Here is a 9,272-nt window from a genome sequence, read left to right as displayed (position 1 = left end):
GACATACAGACAAAAATTGTAAAAAAAATTGTTTTGGTGTATGTACAATATAATTATACATTCATATGCATCTAGTAAAAAACGGTTCCTTCTATAAGTATAACAAACAGACACTCCAATTTTTTTTTATATTATGTATGTATAGATGTATATAGATTAACATTCATCATAATTCATAAACTTAATACATGGAAATTAGGCGTAAATTTTTACAGATTTTTTTCACGTCAAAGTTTTCCAAGATTATGAATGTTTCCCACGAATTTAATCGAGTCCCACTCTTATTTTCTATCAGCTTTTTTCGTATCGTCAGAAGAAACGAAAAGAACAAAATTTAACGTAAACAATTGTATAATATTATTATTATTAATATAATATTATCCTCACCTATTTTGATATTCGTACCTTTTTTTTTTGTGGAGGGGAAATGCATTACGCATCTCCCGCCCCCTTGGGGGAAGGGGCAGGGGTATGTCGGACTCCCTCCGCAGAGGTTTACCGACTAAAACCCCCCCATGCCCTCGTCAACGCTACACGCGGAGGAGCGGGATCGAAATCGCACCGCGTCCTCCGCAGAGCTTGCCGCTTCCGGTTCCACATCACTGCAGCAACCTATGCCGCTGCCTGCCTTCATCGAGAGGCTCCCCGGGCATCAAGGGAGCCTTTCTCCTCGAGGCCTTTATTGTGGACGGTGATCCCCCGATTAACCGCCCACAGGCCTAGGCTTCCACCTCCATGGCGGGGGCGTTTTGACTCGCCCCTGCCTCATCGGCTCCAGGCCGCTTACGCAGCCGAGCCTTGGAGGGAGCCTTACGCTTCTGCCTCGCGCTGGGAGGCTTGCCGACTGTGACACAGCCGCTAGTCCCCAGCACGTGGCCGCTCTCCTTGCCGAGCTCTGCGCAGAAGAAACAACTAGGTTCCTCTGCGCAGTCGGCGGCCTTGTGCCCCGGCTTCCTGCAACGGAAGCAATTCCCGCTACGGTCCACCGGGGACCGGCAGCTCGATGCCAGGTGGCCGATGTCTAGGCATCGGTAGCGCCGCATTGGCTTAGCGGCCAGCAGCACTACCTTCGCCATAGCCCAGCCTACCTGCAGCCGCCCAGAAGTTACTAACTTCTTGGCGGCCACCGTGGGGACGTGGAGCCATATTATGATATTCGTACCTAGAACTCTACTTCTCTACATGCACAAAAACGTTTACGATTGTACTGGTTTGTATAATATTTTTATAGTGGTTACTTAGACAAGTTGCATTCGTTAATTTTAACAAAAAAGTTCGTTATCGTAGATATTATTCAGAGATTAAACTTAACGCGTCGCTAAATGAGTGGCATGACGTTTGCTCTTTGGTTTTTAATGTCGAATTCTATACATTTTTATTTCTAACTTCCCTTTCGAAACTATTAAATACGATTTCACTAAAGGCTCTAGCTATGTCCTGACATATAAACAGATAGCTTGAAAAAAATGTTTGAATGTCAATGAAATATTATGTAAAGGGCAAAACGTCCTGTGTAGGTAATAATTTACAATTAAATGTATAATATTTTTACAAAACACTAATTCGAATCACGAATTTAAAAGAATTTGGGCATCGGTGAGAATATATTTATCTTCTTATATATAAAATGGATTTTCAAATGTGTTAGTCGCGCTAAAACTCGAAAACGGCTGAATGGATAAGGCTGATTTTAGTCTTAAAATATTCGTAGAAGTCTAGGGAAGGTTTTAAAGTGACACGAAGTACACCGGGACAGCTAGTTTATTATATAGTATAGTTAGGTTGTAAGGATATTACATTATATTTTGTACAAAGAGTCGAGTGTAGGCCGGGCCGCGGGCGCCATCTTGTTTTTGTTCGAGACTGACGGGTGACGGCGACCATTGTTTGTGCGACGGGATAGCGATGGACGTTGCCATGGTGCCTTACTTACCTATTTAGTTACTTCAATAAAATAATATGGGCGCAATACTTCATATTATGGCAAAACAACATTTGTCGGGACAGCTAGTTTAATAGATTCTTTATTTCACGCCTATAAAAACTTAATAGCAATTGCAAACAAAAATATTAAAGGCGTTTCATTTTTTATTGTTCATTAATTACGTCTTTAAAGTTGTTTGTTTTCGTCGTGGAATTTAGACGACACTAAGCAGCGCTAGATTGTAGCCTATTTACATTCAATTTACGTCAATCAATAATTAACACCATTAGATTTCTTTTTATGGGGTTATTTAAAATCACAGGTCTACGTCAACAAGCCCACAACCACGTGTGCATTAAAGGCGAAGATTAAACGTTGCATCAAACGAAATTCAGACACATTTATTTATTAAAGGAGTGCGTATGCATGGGCGTACCCAAAAATACATTTGGAACCACATAACTTTGACTACATAATAAATAGACAAATATAATGTACGAGCTTTTGCCCGCGGCTTCATTCGCGTTAAGAAGTATTATTATACTTATACATTTATCAAAATCCTTTCTTAGCGGATGCCAAAGTTATAACAACTACCTGCATGCCAAATTTCAGCCCGATCCGTCCAGTGGTTTGGGCTGTGCGTTGATAGATCACTATGTCAATCAGTCAGTCACCTTTGAGTTTTATATATATACTAGATGTCCCGCGCGGCTTCTCCCGCTTAAATTAGAAATTTTACAGAATCCGTAGGTACATTTTCCCATAAAAAATATTTCCCCCGTTTTTCCCACATTTTCCTGAGTTTCTTCTGTCGTATTAGTCTTAGAGTAATAATATAATATAACCTTCTCGATAAATGATGAGTCTTACTCGATAAATGATCTATCTAACACTGAGATAAGTTTTTAAATCGGACCTGTAGTTTCTGAGATTGACGCGTTCAAGCAAACATACTCTTCAGGTTTATAATATTAGGTAGATATAGATTTTTTTTAATTATCGCTTGACAAACTCGAGTCTCGATCTAAAAGACTATGAAATGGTATAATATGGTAGTGATGATGATGATGATGATGATGAAGAATGTAATTTGCATAGTAGCATATGCTTTCTGTTCTTAAAACAACGCCGAAACTCCCAAACTTGTATCTATAAAGAATCAGGAATTCTCTCAGCACCTTCCGAACCACGGTATACCAGGTATATCTCGGTGCAAAATCTTACTTGTTGGTAGCATATGCTTAGAATACTTCTCACGAAACCGAAGTCACCATATGTTTCCCTATAAGTTTTGAGGAGTTCCCTCGATTACTTATGGATCCTTCATCAGATCACCACTTTTCTGAATATAATACCAAATTGGGATGATACCCTATATACTATGTTGAATATAAGAAAACGAACATAACACCTCCCCCATTTTGAAAGTCGGTTAAAATTGTAGCCTATGTGTTATTTATTTAATATTTTAATCAGCACATAAATTGAATAACAAAATTTTTTTCAAATTAATCGTAGCACCATCTGTCAGGACAAACTAAAATTGAAATAGAATAATATTGAATGCGATGATAGCGCCGTCCGCCGGATCTAATGTAAAACATTCTAAAATCAACAACTCCTTATAAATAAGAAATTAATTGAAAAAACATTTTCCAGTAGACCAAACTGTAAATCTAAACCATTCTCGAATCTCCGCGAACACACACAAAAAATTTCATCAAAATTGGTCCAGTCGTTTAGGAGGAGTTCAGTCACATACACACGCACACAAGAAATATATATATTAAGATATATATATATATATATATATATATATATATATATATATATAAAACTCAAAGGTGACTGACTGATTGACATAGCATTCTCAAAAAAGAAAAACACTCCGAACCCGTCTCATGCCCGACTCACCCGTTCCATAGTCAGCAGGGGTGCTCCTCAGGCAATTGCAGTAGCAGCAAGCCCGTTGGATCTTGTAGGGGGCAGGATGCTCGTCTTCTCAAGCACGTGGTTCGCTCCGGAGCGTAGCTGAAGTACTCTTGAATTTTGATGCACTTTGGTCGGCCGACCACACAAAAAGTTCACAGCGATTATATTGAAAAACGAAAAGGGAAAGAAACTTGAAATTCCAGCTGGATTAAGCCTTTTCAAGGAAAAATTATCAGAACAAAATTTTCTCGTATGCCGTCAAGCCCGGTCCGCGGCAAAAAGGGCCAGCAAACCCTTGTCATCTGTCAAGTGTCAAAGATATTCTTCGTCTTCTTCCGACAGTGGTGAATTGCCATATTCATTCAACGGTTGATGAACAGAAACTCCCAAACTGAGCTACATCCCAACAGTGGAAATCAAACACAACACAAATCCAGAGTGTAATTTGAGAACTTATTATTTAATTATTAAGGAAATTAAGGAAATATAATATATTAAATTATAACAAAATTAAGTGCACAACCAACCATATTAAATTATTATTCTAGTGAATATTATGTGACTTGTTAACACTATTGTATCAATGCACGTTTATTCGTGTCATAAATTAACTTTTAACAAGTGCAGTGAAATGTTGCATGGTTATTCCACGTATATTTTTTTCTCCCTGAGCCATGCACGCTTATTCTTGTATATTTTGTTGCTTTTACATGTTTGTAAAGATAAAAGCCCGTATATTAGTGTTAAGAAGATCGACTCATTATTTATGTAATACGACCTTATTAGTGCATGGTATAAAATGTAAATCTATACTAATATTATGAAGTGGAAGAGTTTGTTTGTTTGAATGCGCTAATCTCAGGAACTACTGGTCCGATTTGAAAAATTATTTCGTTGTTAGATGGCTCATTTATTGAGAAAGTCTATAGACTATAAATTATCACTCTGAGACTAATGAAAGTGAAGAAACGTAGGAAAACGTGGAAAAAAACCAGGAAAACTATTTGAAAGCGCTTATCTAGCCAACTACTAGATCAATTTTTTAAGTTATTTGGCACAGATGTAGTACTTAGATCATGACGTGTAGAAACATAGGCTATTTTTTGCGGAAAATGTACCGTTTCCGTTAAATTTCTCATTTATGCGGGCATTTATTGCTATACGGATGATGGTACAGGTGATGCCCTATCTACCGGTTTCCACCATATTTCTCGGCTAAATTTTATTGATAGTCGAAACGAACTTATGTCTTAATTCATGAAGCCCTAAGCTTCCGCATCCAGCCGCAATAACAATAGATAAGCTATTGTGTCTCGTTATTCCACGATCGATGAGAATTCACAGGAAAAAGTCTCTGAATGGGGTAGACAATACTTAATTCAATTCAACCCCGCCAAGTCTGCTCGTTCACAACTAAAAGTAACCAATGGTCGTATATCCTCGTTTTCAGGGCACATCTTTAACGATACCCTCCCAGCATTGAAATACTTGGCGTAAACATATCAAGCGAAGTCCAGTTCCGATGTCATCTGGAGGGTGATGCCAAGTTAGCCTCGAAAAAACTTGGTGTTCTTAACAGGACGAGACAGTATTTCAGTCTGGACCAATGCCTTCAACTCCACAAGATGCAGGTTCAGCCTCATATTATGGAATACTGTTCTCATTTCTGGGCAGAGACCCCAAAACACCAACTAATCCCTTTGGATTGCATCCAACGAAGGTCCGCTCGAATTTTTGACTGCCATAATGTTTCAAACAGGCTGAACCCCTTCGAATTACGCCGAGATGTAAATAGCTTCACTCTGCATCCTCAATCGGTTGTATCACGGAGAGTGCTATGAGGAATTGTTCGGAATTATACCTCCTGCAACTTTTCGCCAACGTTCCACGTGAAAAATATACCATCCTCATAACCTTGATGAGTGGCGGTCTTCCACCGTACTTTTTTCGCCTAACTTTCTGCCGCACACGGTAAAATTTGGAATGAACTGTCACCAGTAGTATTTCCGGACCTATACGACCTACAAACCTTCAAGAAGAGAGCATATTCCCTCTTAAAAGACCGGCAACTCACCAGCAGCTCTTCTGATGAACTTTACAATAGCTCTTCGAATAACCTTTAAGAAAACAGAAAAGACAAGAGAAATTAGTAAAAGATAATAGAATAGCTGTGATTATTATATTCAAAGTTTCGCCATCTGCAATGAGGCATTACTCATAGAAGTCGCTTACATTTTTACACGAATAATCATGCAAGAGTTATAACCCAAATGATAGACACGTGCGCCAGATTATTTTAACACGTTTATTCTGGTGAACTCAAATAAACAAAGAATCTGCAATTAGCACATGTTTTATTATTAATGTGATTTAAGATATTATTTTTTCCGTACAATAAAGGTCTTCATTGCTATAAAATCGTTATTTTAAGTCAAAAAAATTTAAAAAAAAATGACATACGTGAATCATAGGCTATGCAAACAAAAATTAAAAAAAAAAAATTTTTGGGTAAGAGCTCTTGCAAGTTTATTCGTTGGGGCCATCCAAAACCAAAATCGCCATTATAATAATATGTTTCCATATAAGTTTTCAAGAGTTCCCTCGATGGATCCCATCGAGTTCTACTCATGGATCCCATCATCAGATTTTGACTTTTGTGAACATGGCACCAAACTGGAGTGAAACCTAATACAACAAAACAAAAATTGAAAATCGGTTCCCAAACGGCGGAGTAATCGTTGAACATACAAAAAAAATATCCACAGCCGAACATATAACCTCCTCCTTTTAAGAAGTCGGTTAAAAACTGTGTTTTCTATTCAATTTAATTCTTGCGTTAATTTTGGGACACCCTTTATGTGGATCCAGTGTCATAAACGCAGCTAGGGCAACGAAAATTGATTGACCAAACCGAATTTGATAAGAAACTGAAAGTAAGAAAGTTCCACCTCTGGTTCCACGAAATGTACACAGTACACGGGCTTATATATTTTGTGGACAGTGGAACCATTGTTATCTACATTATTAATTATTCGTAGGCATGGTCCATTTAATTTAAGAATTGTTTTCAACTACAATATTCCGAAATATAAATTACCTACACATTTTACAAATTTAATGATTTCAGATTAATATTAACAATTAATAACAATAATTATATAATAATTCATGAGTGAATAAAATTGTTAGATATTTTACAATGCCTTGGGAATAACCAGTTCATATTTCAACTATGTTGATGACTTGATGCAACTGCTCTGAGCAGCCTCGTTCTTTTACTACCAAATCAGTTCATTCAGTTTACTACCAAACTACAAAATGCAATTTTCATGACATGGGTTATGTCTTTAGGAGACGGGCAGGATTAAATAAATTCCTAAGCTACATTCATATTATTATTGCATCATAATTCATAGGTAGTAGTAGAATCAAAGTGTAGTGCTGTTATAAAAAACAAGAAATTCCTAAGATTTAATTTATTTTTACTAGAAAAAAAATTAAAATTAATGTACTTACTTAAGTGATAATTAATGTCAAAAATAACAATGGATATTTCAAATTCAAAATTGGCACTTTCATTATAATATGTCTATTTAAGTAGGTATTTAGGCATAAAAATAAGAGGCACTTTACTGCCGGTCGATGACCGTGGAAGGGTAATTTTGCAGCAAGAAACAATTGAAAAATAAATCGAAGTTATCATTTTTAGGATTCCGTATTTTATTTTTCCGGTGATTGATCCATGTCTCATAATTAAAGTACCAAAAAATGTTTACTCAATGATTTATGATAAGTATTATACAAAAGTATTAGGTACTTATAGAAAATGCAGGCATTATTTAGCACAAATAAAACCTAATATGTTTTAACGCTCTGTTCAAATAGAGCGTTTCAACATAGGCTAGCCTCGAAGCAGTTTGGTGTTCCTAAGAGCCCATATGACCCTTACTTGACTACATACTTTAACCTAGATCTCAAAATCTGTAAGGTCTAGAAAACCGTTTTTTTGATACAAGTAACTTCAGTTCATAAAGATTAAATGCTCAAGACGAAAACACGATTACTCAAAAAATGCTCGATAGTTTCTTTTTTACAAAAAACCATTTTTACTTGGATCTTCGGAGTTTGCTGTCTTTTCTTTAATATTTTTTAATATCTAAAAAGGTATTGATAAAACCTAAATTTGCTCAAAACACTTTTTTCATAATCATTATAGTTCGTCTTTTATTCAAGTAAAACTAACTCGGCGATGATTCCGCGCCGTCCTTTTTCACCTGGCATATGAAAGACGGGCGTGAATGTAAGGAGAGAAGGACGATGTTTGATTTTTAGAGTCAGGTGAGCTCTTAACAGAGCGAGACAGTATTTCAGTCCGGACCAACGCCTAATACTTTACAAGGTGCAGGTTCGGCCTCAATGGAATATTATTCTCAACTCTGGGCAGGGGCGCCAAAATACCAACTGCTCCCTCTGGATTGTATCCAACGAAGAGGGGCTCGAATTGTTGACTGCCATATTCTTTCAAACAGCCATATCATACCACCTGCAACTTTTCGCCATCGTCCCACGCGAAAAATATACCATCCTCATCACCTTGATGAGTGGCAGTCATCCAACGTGCGTTTTTTTACGTAACTTTCTGCCGCGCACTGTAAAACTCTGGAACGAACGTCACCAGCAGTATTTCCGGAATACGACCTGCAAACCTACAAGAAGAGATCGTATTCCCTCTTCTTCTGATGCTGCGAGTGTCCAGGCGACGGTAGTTGCTTTCCATCAGATGACCCGTTTGCTCGTAAACACCTTTTTTACGGCATAATTATTAAATATAATATTTATATTGTTTTATATATATCAGAAATATCGTAATTTCAAGGAAAATTACTACTTACACGATAAAAAGAACTGTAAATGCTCGTTTTCTCTTAATTCATAGTAATTATCTTAGATGTCAAAACTTTATAGTTTTTTTTACATTTAGGATAATATTTTGTAGTTTATTATTATAAACTACAAAATGTTTTTATATGTTGATCCAATACTGTCATAAGGCGATTAACAAACAATGAAAATTGCGAGGGCGGAAGGTCAGCTACAAATCACAAATTTCCTTTTTTTTGCTTAAGGCCTCGTACACAACTGTGTAAGAACCCGAAGTAAAGACCTACGTTTTTAAGTAACAGCACAGAATACATATTATTAGTTTAAGTAACAGATAAGTTCAAGTTAACGAAATTTAATAAGCACAAATCCATCTGCAGATATAGTGTAGAGGTACTCGTAGCACTATAATTTATTTTAAAAATCAACCCTCTACTTTTAAAATTTAACTCGTAATGGACTTAAATAGAGAATCACAATTTGTATTCCAGCATTATTCTATAATATTAAATATATTATAATATGTTTATTA

This window comes from Aricia agestis, chromosome 7, assembly GCF_905147365.1.
Source record: "Aricia agestis chromosome 7, ilAriAges1.1, whole genome shotgun sequence".
Lineage (NCBI taxonomy): Eukaryota > Metazoa > Arthropoda > Insecta > Lepidoptera > Lycaenidae > Aricia > Aricia agestis.
Note: the sequence above shows the minus strand (reverse complement) of the source record.